At 40.1% G+C, this 11,647-nt stretch overlaps 1 protein-coding gene across 2 annotated transcripts in view; it reads left to right on the top strand.

The window, feature by feature from the left end:
• Positions 1-6,884: 6,884 nt before the first annotated feature.
• FANCC (FA complementation group C) overlaps positions 6,885-11,647 on the top strand; it is a 133,384-nt gene continuing 128,621 nt past the window's right edge. For both annotated transcript variants that reach the window (XM_054031550.1, XM_054031549.1), the window contains exon 1: positions 6,885-6,944. The gene's annotated coding sequence lies outside the window, so the exon portion shown is untranslated. The remainder of the gene's footprint in view (positions 6,945-11,647) is intronic.

Below are 11,647 nucleotides of genomic sequence, written 5' to 3'. Positions count from 1 at the left end.
TTTTTATGTCTTTTTGCTTTCCTCAGTATCCTGGGAGTGATTGACTTCACTCATGTTTTCTGTGTGACACCTGCTGAGAATGGTGAGAGGTACAGGAACAGGAAGTATTTTCACAGTATGATTACACAAGGGAGTTTGTGATAGTAGAAATATAATCAGTATTTAAACTAAATATTTCAGCTCTTCTCACAATTCATATACAGTAAATTGAAAAGAGAGGCAAGCAGCCAAATAATGAAGACTGAAGACGCATTTGGCTAGTTGCTAAGGATGTGATATAAAAATAAATCACTACTTTAATAAAGGTAAACATATGTGTTATAAAGGACTGCAAAACATTTGGGACAGTTTGAATAAAGGACAAGAGAACTACTGAAATCTGTTGTAATTAACACCAAATATCCCTGGAATATTGCAGGCCAAATTCTTCAGAACTCCACAGAAGCTCCTCGGTCAGAGACTTGCAGTTACTGAGCTCAGTGGGAGGAGGAATGACCACTGTCCCTTGAACCACAAAAAATAACTGCACAAAACTTACCTTACAGAATGCCCCCTCCTCCCCCCTCCAATATACAATTACCTATACCTCCGAGATGGGGTGTTCAGTAGCAGAGAGGAGAGGGTTTGGCTTCATGTTTTCTTTTGGTCTTCTTTTAATTCCATGGTAGAATGGAAGGGTACCAAATTATGCCCTCTCAGTGAGGACCTCAAGGAACCTGAGAGTTAAAACTCACTGAAAGCCAGATCCATATTTGGTGTAAATCAGTACTATCAGTATAGAATACTGATTTCAATGTAGCTAAACCAATTTACATCAGTTGAAAATCTGGCCATGAGTTTACAGTCCCCTGAAGTTTTCCCCTCACAGAGGATGACTTTGCCATATATACTTTTACTCCAAAAATAAAATACACAAATACTCATAAACCTAGTAAAAGTGTTCGGGTGTATAAAGGAGTTTTAGAATCTTAAAAACTGATGTCCAAATGTCTGAATAACACAGGAGATGGCCTATAGCTCAAATACTGGAATGTCTACAAGTTGTTTGCAGTAATATTCACATAGCATAAGATGACTATCAAAATACATGCTTCTGTGTTACAAGAAAAATTTCAAGTGGGTAGACACTAAGAAATAGGCGGAAAAGGGAAGCAGGAAATAGAAGTCACTAGAGAAGATATTGAAAAAATATAGTCCTAAACTAATTCCTCAAGATATTTTGTTTAAATTACCATAATACATTATTTGTACAACTTAATAAACAATTGTGCAAAGGGACATTGTCAATGTAAAAATAAGCCCCCTGCTCTGGCCCCTTTGTGTCAGTGGCATAAAGGGTCCCTAAAAGCCTCTTATCCAGCCAGGAGAGGATTCCTCTCATGCAGGCATTGTGGAATACAATTGCAAGTCTGCCCCCACAGAGCCCCTCGCAAGGCCTGGCATATTAGGCATGCCAAGGGTGGAAGACGCACGAGAGCACTACAGAGATTCCAGGCAGTGCTGCAGCCCAGAGGGCAGTGTGGGGAAGCTGCCATAACTAATCCCTCCCTCCCCACACCCTTGGCTGTGAGTTTTCTGCTGCACCTATTAGACATGAAACACAAAATGTCTTCCCATATGATGTAAACAAATTCCTTTACCTACCACCTTAGATTATTAAAAGTGAAAGAATGTTAAAAATCTAATTTCCTTGTATCCATGCTCTTTATTTTTGCATATCTCTCAGCATAGGTAATGAAAAGCTATACATTTAATTTCACTTGTGCTCATAGTATTTTTCATTTTCTGGCTCTTAGGGCTGAATTGTTTGGGTTTTAAATACTGCAGAGTAATGTTTATTTATTGAAAAACCACCATTGGTGTGGCTTCATTGAAGTCAATGGAGCTACACTGATTTACATCAGCTGAGGATCTAGCGTCCAATGTCTAGCTGTATAAAAATGACATTCCGGTCCATGGTATAATGACAGCAATACCCAACATACCCCAACAAGTTCAGTCCTGCACAGACAGTAATAGCTGTGTTATTTTTCTATGTTTGGTTTGAGTCACTGCTATAACTTCGTCAGACAAAACGCTTTCTCCTACCTGCAGTGATGATAAATGTGCGTACACACACACACACACACGCACACACAAATCTTCATATTCAAGCAGCTCTGTTGTTTAGACAAAAAAGTTTAGTTTTTTCCTCTTGGCTATAGAGTACACTGTAGTGTCCCTAGTTTCCCTGGATGATTAGGCAGGACTATCACAGCACACAGAAAAGCCTGAAACTTGAAAACAAATTAAAACTGCAGAAATATGATTCTCAGAAGCAGCATCAAGATTTTGGGAAACAGATTGCTTGTGAACTTTCCCATTTCAGAGACACTCAGACAAATTAACAGAACCTTGGGCAGAGAGAGAAAAATTCACCCCTCTCTGCTGAGAGGCATTTTTGGTTTATTTTATAGGAAATACAGAAATAAAGTATAGGTGATTCAGAAAAATGAAATAACACACAGACCACAGAAAAATAGTGAATGCTTCACAAGAGTCAGGGGTTTGGATATTAAACAGCTGCGATGCTTGGAAGAAAGGAGTTCAAAACCCCATTTGAAGGCATTAATGCAAGATAGAAGAAATACATTATATAAAGTGGAAGATTTTCAAAGGCATAAATGGCAGTTAGAAATGGCAAATATGCCTTTGTAAATCTTCAACAAATGATGTATAAACATCAGTCAACTAATATACTGGTCAATATATATATGCATCATTGTCCTCTCTGGATGGAATTAGACCTTCTCACGTATTTGTGATTATATTACCTTGTAGCAACTGTCCTAACAAACCACAGATCTATATCACATGATCTCTCTTGGAGAGACTCCTTTAGTTAATGTGACAGAGGTCTGTTGTGTTTTTTTTGTTTTGTTTTTTAAGCCCAAGGTCTTGGCTCTTTAAGGCTGCATGTTTTATTTAGCTGGTGATTGTAACATGTATGAATTATACCATATATGCATTGATAAATTGTATTTGCCATGCACCTGTGAGTGCCTCACCTGCACTTTGGCCCATTAATCTAACTCCCGCTGTATTTCTTCTAACATTCCAAACCTCTGAGCAGCTTCAAACAGCTGTGATTTTTTTTTCAAAACCTGCCAAAGAGATGTTTCCTTCCCCCCCCCCTTCCTCCCCCCACTAGGGAATTTTCCCCACCAAATTATGCTGGCCCAAGGACCAAGATGGGAGCATTTAGTCCTGCACCAAAGAAAATTGTAAGGTCTGGTATAGCTCATAAACTTGCAGGGCTAGACATGGGAGCTTTTAAACCACTGGAAAGGGAAGATTCCCAGGTTTCCAGTACTTGCCCCTAGATCTGGAAAATCCTATCCTGAGATAGCAAACCTTACAGTCATGGCATTCTTATGTATAGGAATGTTATTTTAGATAATTTTTAGAAGATTCTAAGATTTATTGGTTATATTTCTCTTTGAGACCTGGACTGCTGGACTATGTGTAAATAAGGTGCCTGATGTTATAGGCACAGGGATATGAAAAACAATACCAATAATATTTTTAAAACACGTTTTTTTCCATAAAACAGTGGCAAACTGCATAGAGAGTACATGATAATATGGTATAAAAGTTCTGTTGGCATTCACTTGAGATGGCATACTTAATTCATTCATAACATTATCATTTGTAATGTGGCCACCCCAAATGAGTGTTAATAAAACAAAATCATACTATCAGGCAATCTCTCTATATATTTCTCCATCCAGTAGAATGGCACATTTTATATACACAGATAGAATCACTAGAGTGTATTTCACATTTGCCATTATTATTTTTTTCTGATCATTTTCCCTTCAATACTTTTTTTTTTTTTTTTACCTATTTCAAATATAATCATTCCCATGACTGTTTTCATATGGGATTTTCTTCTCCCCATACTTTCTTGTGTATTTTTAACAACTTCTGCCATGTTGTAATGATCTTTAGTTACATGTCTGTGGGTGGATTAGAGCCAAAATAAAAATACTGGCATACATTAAGAAGATTATATTGATATTGTAATTGATAGGTTGATTAATAAAGGCAGCTTTTTTCTCATACTACAGAAACATAGGTTATAACTTCAGATCAGACCAATGATGTATCAAGGTCAAAATGGAAAAATGTTATGGTATCCTACTCAAACTCCCTCCATCGTACTAGAATAGCTGGATGCATCTGCTAAATTGATCATCAGTTAAAGAGTTAATAAATGTTGACATCTAAGTAAGAATTAACACAATCGATGATAGAAAATAAATATAAATTCTACTGTGTTTTTATTTGACAAGAAAGGGAAGGAGTGAACAGTTAAAGTCACAAGTTACGAATTGGAGTCACAGTGTGAATGTGGGCATTACACCCAAAGCCCAGTGTTGTGTTTTCCAGATGTACTGGGTATGTGGAAACATTCCAGACAGTTTGTACTAGTGAGTTAAGAATGTAATCTTGTTTGAAAAGCAATTTGCCACTACCCAGAAAAGCACCTGAAAATTTAAAAATCCAACACTTTTAAATTCATCTGGCAATGGTGATTTGATAAAAAATATAAAAACAGTGTAAGAAACATTAACAGGTGGAGATATTAGTATAAGCAATAGTTAAACTGAGGGGAGAAAGAGGTAAGTAATATTTTTACTATTAACTGCAAGTGGTATTCTTACAATTACAGACTGTAATGTAAACCATCTTAAACACCTGACACAAATAAGTGTTAAAAAATTCAGGGCCTATGACAATGCCCATTGAAGTCATTTGGAGTTTTTCCACTGACTTCAAGGGACTTTTGGATCAGACATATTTAATGTCACTGCTCTGTTAAGGAGGAAGGAGGGAGAGAGTGATATAGTCAGTTCTGATTTTTTCACAATGGGAGATGGGGGAAATACAGGTGCAAAGTAGCCCAAAAATTCTTGACTGGGGTTGGGCTAGGAACAAGGATGTGAGTGGATAGCTAGATGAGTCTGAGCAGGTGTGTGTAAGTGGATGAATGTGCGAAGCGGTTTAGAGCAGATGCGTGGGACAGAGTAGGATGTGAATAAGAGATAAAGGGAAATGAGTTAAGAGAAAGGCACTGGGGAGAAGGATGGGATGAAGAAGAGCTTGAGCATGAATTGAGTGATTGTAAGGGAGACTGAATGAGAGGAAAAAGAGGAAGAATTAAGGGGAAATACTGAATGAGGATAACTAGACTGAAATTAGGAGAGTGAATAAAACAGTGAAAAAAAGTCTGAGTATATGAATGGCATAGAAAAGGATGAAGGGGCTGAACTCCTCAGTACTAAACTTGTGTACAGAGTCAGAGATTTCAGTGGGATTACTTGAGGATCAAAATAACACTCAGAGTAACAATAAGAGTGGCAGAATCTGGCCCTTTCATAATTAATATATTCAACAGCAAGTTTGACCTGATTCATGTACAAAATTAGCAGGGGCAGCAGACAGTCCTAGTGCATATTCTCTCATTGGCGTACCAATACAACATTTCAGTCTCCAGAGGAAAAATGTACCTCTTATTTTACACAAATAGAAACTCCGAAAATTAAAATAAGAACCTGTAATATTTGCATTTCTAGGTGGCTTAAGTGGGAAGGAAAAAGGTCTATTGGCATTTAAAGTCAGAATGACCCAACCCGCATTGAAAAGACAAGAAAGGAGGAGGAAAAATTAAGCTGAGGATTTCCTTCATGTAGTAATCAGAAACTAGAAAAACTGCTGGTGGTATGATAGGGTCACCTGTTTCCTAGGAAGTGGACTAAAACTACCAAGAATTGTCCAGTGGTTAAGGCACTAACCTCGAAGTCTGCTCTGCTACAGGTTTCCTATGTGACCTTAGCTAAGTTACTTAGCTGCTTTGTGCCTCAGTTCCTGATCTGTAAAATGGGGATAACATTTCTCTACCTCACAGCAGTATTGTGAGGAAAAATGGATTAAAGATTGCAAATCTCTTTGAGATCTACTGATGAAAAGTGTTATAGAAGACCTAGATATTATCTTAAACAGGCTACCGAATAACTATCAGTACATCAATCACAACCTTTACTAACAGTGTAGGCCAATTAAAGATGAGTTTCCTTATCCCACTGACAGTCATATGAACTAACCTCTTTCCTCAGTTTTATATTTAGAGTCAAATCTTGCTTTACTCATCTATGTAATTCTGTAAAAATGAGGGGAACTATTTCACTGAGTATGATCTGTCTCTTTAGGGCAATACTTTCGTAAGTGTGTGCATGTACACAGCAGCGCAATGTTTTTTTAAATGTATAAATAACATAACCATAGCTTTGACTGCTTAAGTGATGGAGTGTGACCTGTTGTAAGCCCACCCGGTTCGTGTTGAAGTTGCAGTACTTGTTTCTGGAATACCTCATTCCTAGGAGCATCCAAGTTAAGCACAACTGTTAAAGAGATGGTAAACTAGTGTCACAGCTCTGACCCGAAGCGTACCGACCCGAAGCGGGCTAGGAGGATGCAAACAGACCAGAGAGCTGACAAGTACTGTGTGGAGCTCAAGGGGGGGTGGGCGTCAGTCGGGGGGTAATTCTAAAATAATGGTGATGTTTTGCCTAAATATGGCACGTTCCTTCCCATGCAGCTAGTCCTGCCCGGCTCCTTCCCGCCTACACACCCCATGCTCCCTACTCCCCTCCAGGCCCCACGTACCGACCCATCTCCGTCCCTCTTCCACGCCGCCCCCACGGCTGCCCTGCCCTTACAGGGGGTCAGATCCCAACGCAGCCCTTCCCGCTCGCCCCGCCCCCTTCGGCTCGCGCGCACGCGCGTTAGGAGCAGCTCACGTGGGGGGGGGGAAAGGCGTCGTGGCGTCACCCTAGCGCAGGCGTCCCCGGGCGCGCGAAATTTCCAAACCGGCGGCGCGGCGCGAGACCAGCGGCCACGGGGTAAGAGGAGGGGGCGGGGTCATTTCCCATTATCGGGGTGGAGGGGCAGCGTGTTCCCCAGTCGCTGGGCGGTGAGATTAGAGGCTGCTCTGCGGCCGCCAGGGGGGCGGTGCGGAGCCCGTGTCTTGCGCTCCGTGCGGGGCCGGTCGCGGGGGACGAGTGCGGGTCCCTTCCGCTTTGGCTCCGGTCCGGGACGCTGCGAGGCCCTGCTGCCGCCCCCCCGGCCTGCCGCGAGCGCCGCGCTGGGGACGGGACTCTGCGCTCGTACCCGCACCTCGCTCCGGGCAGCGCCCAGGCCCGAGGATGTTCTTCAGCTGCTCCCGGCTTGGTCCCTTTGCGCCGGTGAGAAGCGTTTGGTGCCGTCTGGTTTCCCCTGGGGGTGTGGCAGCCCCGAGCGGGGCAGGGTCTCGGAGACCTCGCGCCGAGTGCGGCAAGCCTGGCACCCGGGGCTCCTTCTCCCTAGCTTGAAACTCACTAGGTTAACAAGCCGATGATGCCCGTTTAAATTGTTACACAGCGGCTTGCTGACTCCCTAACAGTCAACACGAATCACATCTCTAAACCCCTTGCAGCTCTTGGAAAACGGGGGGGGGGTGGAGTTAACTTTGCCAGGATTTACTCAGTTCCTAATAAAAAAAATGTGTTTCTTGGGCGTCTTCCACTTGACCATAGTAAAGCTCTTTATAAACGTCAGTGAACTAAACCTCACACTTTGCCTGTGAGGTAGGGAAGGCATAGACCAAATTCATTCCTATTACTATTATATACAGTATAGCAATAGGGCTGTATTTGGTTCTGTATTTGTAACGTTTTGTATAAGTTGTATGGAAAGAGTTTACACTGTGACTTGTGTCATCGTACTTCACCATAAATTCATATTCATTAATGTACATTGTTTGCCATACAGCATTGCTAGCTTCTCCTTGCTACACTGCTGTTGTGTTTTGTCCTTGTTCTGCAGCTGAGAGAAGATAATTAAGTCAGCTTGCCCTGGTTATTTTTGAGCTTTTTTGAGCAAGCCAACAAGGTTGTCAATTACTGTCAAACATGGGGGTGATTTGTGATTCTGATATGTATATACTAGGAACTGCATGGAAACAATGTATGTAAATATTCATTTCACATAGGTCACAACCATCAGAAAACAACTGGTCTGTTTCGGTCAGTTACTAACAAAGACTGGATTTGAATTCACAATACAATGGTGAAAGTCTCTGTATCTGTTACCAATGGTCTTAACCATCCAGCTTCAGATTAGGGTGTCAACTGGGAATCATAAAGTCACTTTACCGTTTATAGCAAATGGCTTTAGGCCTCATGCCAACAGCATACAATTTTAGCATACAATTTTAGCATACAAATACCCATCCAAAAGATATATTACTGAGAGGAGAAAAAATAACTTGCAACTTTGTTATGCCTGGTCTAGCACAATCTGAACCTAACTTTTGCACTGTGTAAGCTGACATTTTGAGACATCTGTGCTCTAGGGCAGAAACTGTCAATATGCATCTTTTGCCACAGTGTATCTAATCTTTTTTTCAAATTGAAATTATTTATATTACTGTTGCGCCTAGGAACCCTAATCATGGACCAGGGTATACCACTGTATTAGGCACTGTACAACCAGAACAACCACAAATGGTGCCTGCCCCAAGGCGTTTACAATCTGAAGTATAAGAGAAAAGACAGACAGAGGAGTATAAAGAAAAAATGATACAGTATTCGTCAGCATAATAGGTAGTGGTCATCATAAACCAGCAGCCTAACTGTTATCAAATATATTGCAGGCATCATGACAAAGGAGAGTTTTGAGGAGGGATTTGAAAGTGGATAATGAGGTAGCTTTGCAGATGTTTATGCGGAAGGCCTCCCAAGCATCAGGGATAGCATGGGAGAAAGCACAAATAAAACTAAACAAGTGGGCTAGCATCATGAGCCGAGGGGAGGTGAGTGCTGGCAGCTCAATAGCAAATGAGAGCTGATCGGTAGGGTGGGGATTGACTGTGAAGGGCATTGAAAGTGAATACAAGCAGTTTATTGCATCAAACATAGAGAAGTGGGAGCTAATGGAGGGATACAAATGGAGGCAAAAGAAGTTTCAGGAGAAGCAGCCAAGTTTGTCTGAGGTTTTTATTCACAATTGTAGATGGGATTTCAAAAATCCACCTTCCAGAAAACTTGAAAAATAGGTAGCAAGCAAATATAATGCCAGTCCCTCTCTTCTTTACTGATGATAATTCAGACCACCTCTATCGTTCCAGCCACTTCAAAAATGCCTGAATTATTTCTCTGAAGGTAAAGCTTTCCAACCTGTGACTGTTAAGACATTATTTTATAGGGGATCAATTTTTTATGTATGTTTTAACCCACGTTTTACTTTTCTTATGTTGGTGTTTTCACATTCTGATCTTTGTGGGATGACACTGTGCCACAACATTATGGTGACAGGTCCTATTTCAGATAAATTTGGGACACTTTAAAATTAGTGACAGCCTATGAAAATCATTGTCTTGTAAATTTTGGGATAGACAACACGCTCTCTTCTCTGCTCCTGTCTTTCATCTTATCTTTTTGGTTATTTTTTTTTCTCCTTTCGTGCTGTCTCATCTCTCCCCATCCACCTTTACGTAATGTATGGGCTGATGTTTGTTCACCATTGCCATCTTTTGGATAGAAATAGATCTCTTAAATTCTTGCCCTCTAGTGTTTCATTTGTAAAGTGGATATAAACCCTAATACTGTCTACCCCCAATGGAGATTTTCCTAGTGACAAAGTCTTGTGATTTTGGAAAAGAAAATCAAGATTTCTATTCCCCATGTTGCACATATGTTTTATGTCTGTATATACATGGGCACTGATTGTTACACACTATTTTTCTTTGTGTTTCATCTTTGTTCGTTCTGTTCTTTTTCATCATTCTCATGTTGTCTCTGTTTTCTCTTATTCTTTAATATCTTTCCTTTTCCCTGAGTGTGTTTTTAGTATTTCCGTACAATTGTAGAGCTGTTATGTTTATGGCTGAGTACTCATCTTAGAAGATGGCATGTCTGATTTGTAGCTCTAGCAATGTTTTTCTTACACTGAATCATCCATTAAATTTGTTTTGTGGTCCCAGTCTCTTGAAAATGATTACACATACATCAAAATCCCCCTTAGATACATTTGTTGTATGATACTAGTCCAATGCCTTTAATCTTAGAAAACTTGTAGTTGTGTAGATATCAAACAAATTTCTGTTGATCAGTACAACCTGTTTTGTACCAACCTGATTTAAAAAATATGTTAAAGAATCCCAGACTGTAAAGACCTTGTTACATGTTATAAACAGTAGAACAGCTGTAATAAATTGAATAAAATCTCAGATTTAACAGTTTACATTTTACTGAAGAGGGTATTCCCAGACCTGTTTTTCACAATAAAACCTTTCCAGTTCATGTGTTAGAATAAGTGACTGTCGTTAATATTAATGTTGCTACAATAAAGACAGTGATAATATGTCATTAAAATCCATATTTTCATTCACTCATAGTTTTGGAATAAAAATGCCTGAAAACTGGCATGTTTGGACTTAACCTGGTAGAAAATCGTCCCCATTTACCCCCTCCCCTTTTTTCTCCCCCAAAATCGGTTAATCTGCTTTTGATTTATAGGAATGCAAAACATTTTTGACTGTTTGGTTCTCATTAGAGACAGATTCGTTGCCAAATTTCATTCCTGCAATCACATTTGTGTACGTTACAAAATTGTAAAATATTAATAAGATGTTCTTTTATAGGAAATTTTAACTTCATTTTAAGTTATTAATGAAGAGAATGTTGATTTTAGAATATCTATGAGCAACAATCTGTAGGTGATCTCTACTTTGAGTTGAACAGTCTGTCCCTAATACTGAAATAATTATATAGCGCTTTTCATCTTCAGAGTGTTTTATAAGCAACTCTCAGAGAAATGTTTAATATAGAAGGTGGGAATATCATTTGCATTTTATATTTGTGATGAGGTAGTACTGCAGGTGAATGGAAAAGAAAAAGAGATTTTTCATTATTGGGCTTCAATGATCCCCAGGAATACAAATAGAGTAGCAGTATAGATAGTATATAAATATACTGAGGAATAGCTGTGGAAAAGAGATACCTCTATATTAATTCAACATTGCTTACGCTTTAAACCTTCTGATGTCAGGGATATCTGAGTTAAGGCTCCTCTGATAAACTTAAAGCATAGTTCTACTTTGAAAAGTGGCATTGTAAAAATGTATATTGCTGAGATTCCAACCCTCCTTAATTTTCCATAATCCTCCAGTTTTAAAAAGGTAATTATGAAATTACTAAATGAGTCTTAAATCTTCAAATTTTGCAGTTACGTTAAAAACTGGGAGGATTAGGTATGTGGGTCTGACCAACACAGCACTGTGGCTGAGGGGTTCTTTTCTGCCGCTGGCCTCTCTGTGCAGAAGCGCCCACAGCCTGTCCATATGCACATTGGACACAGTGCGTACCATTTTCTTGGCCTGGCAGGGGCATGTTTGCAGGGCTTGGTTGTGATGGTGAGATCCCTTGAGGGAGGAGCCTTTCCCAGGCCAGCGTGGGGTCTGAACATGTGACTGACTGCTACACCACTGCTACAGGGAGTAGAGGGCTGGGTTGAGAGTACCAGCAGCATGTGGTGGTGATGATGCGCTGGTTCCCTGTGCCTTCTC

Source organism: Malaclemys terrapin, chromosome 6 (genome assembly GCF_027887155.1).
Source record: "Malaclemys terrapin pileata isolate rMalTer1 chromosome 6, rMalTer1.hap1, whole genome shotgun sequence".
Classification (NCBI taxonomy): Eukaryota; Metazoa; Chordata; order Testudines; family Emydidae; genus Malaclemys; species Malaclemys terrapin.
This window is presented reverse-complemented; position numbering and strand designations above follow the sequence as displayed.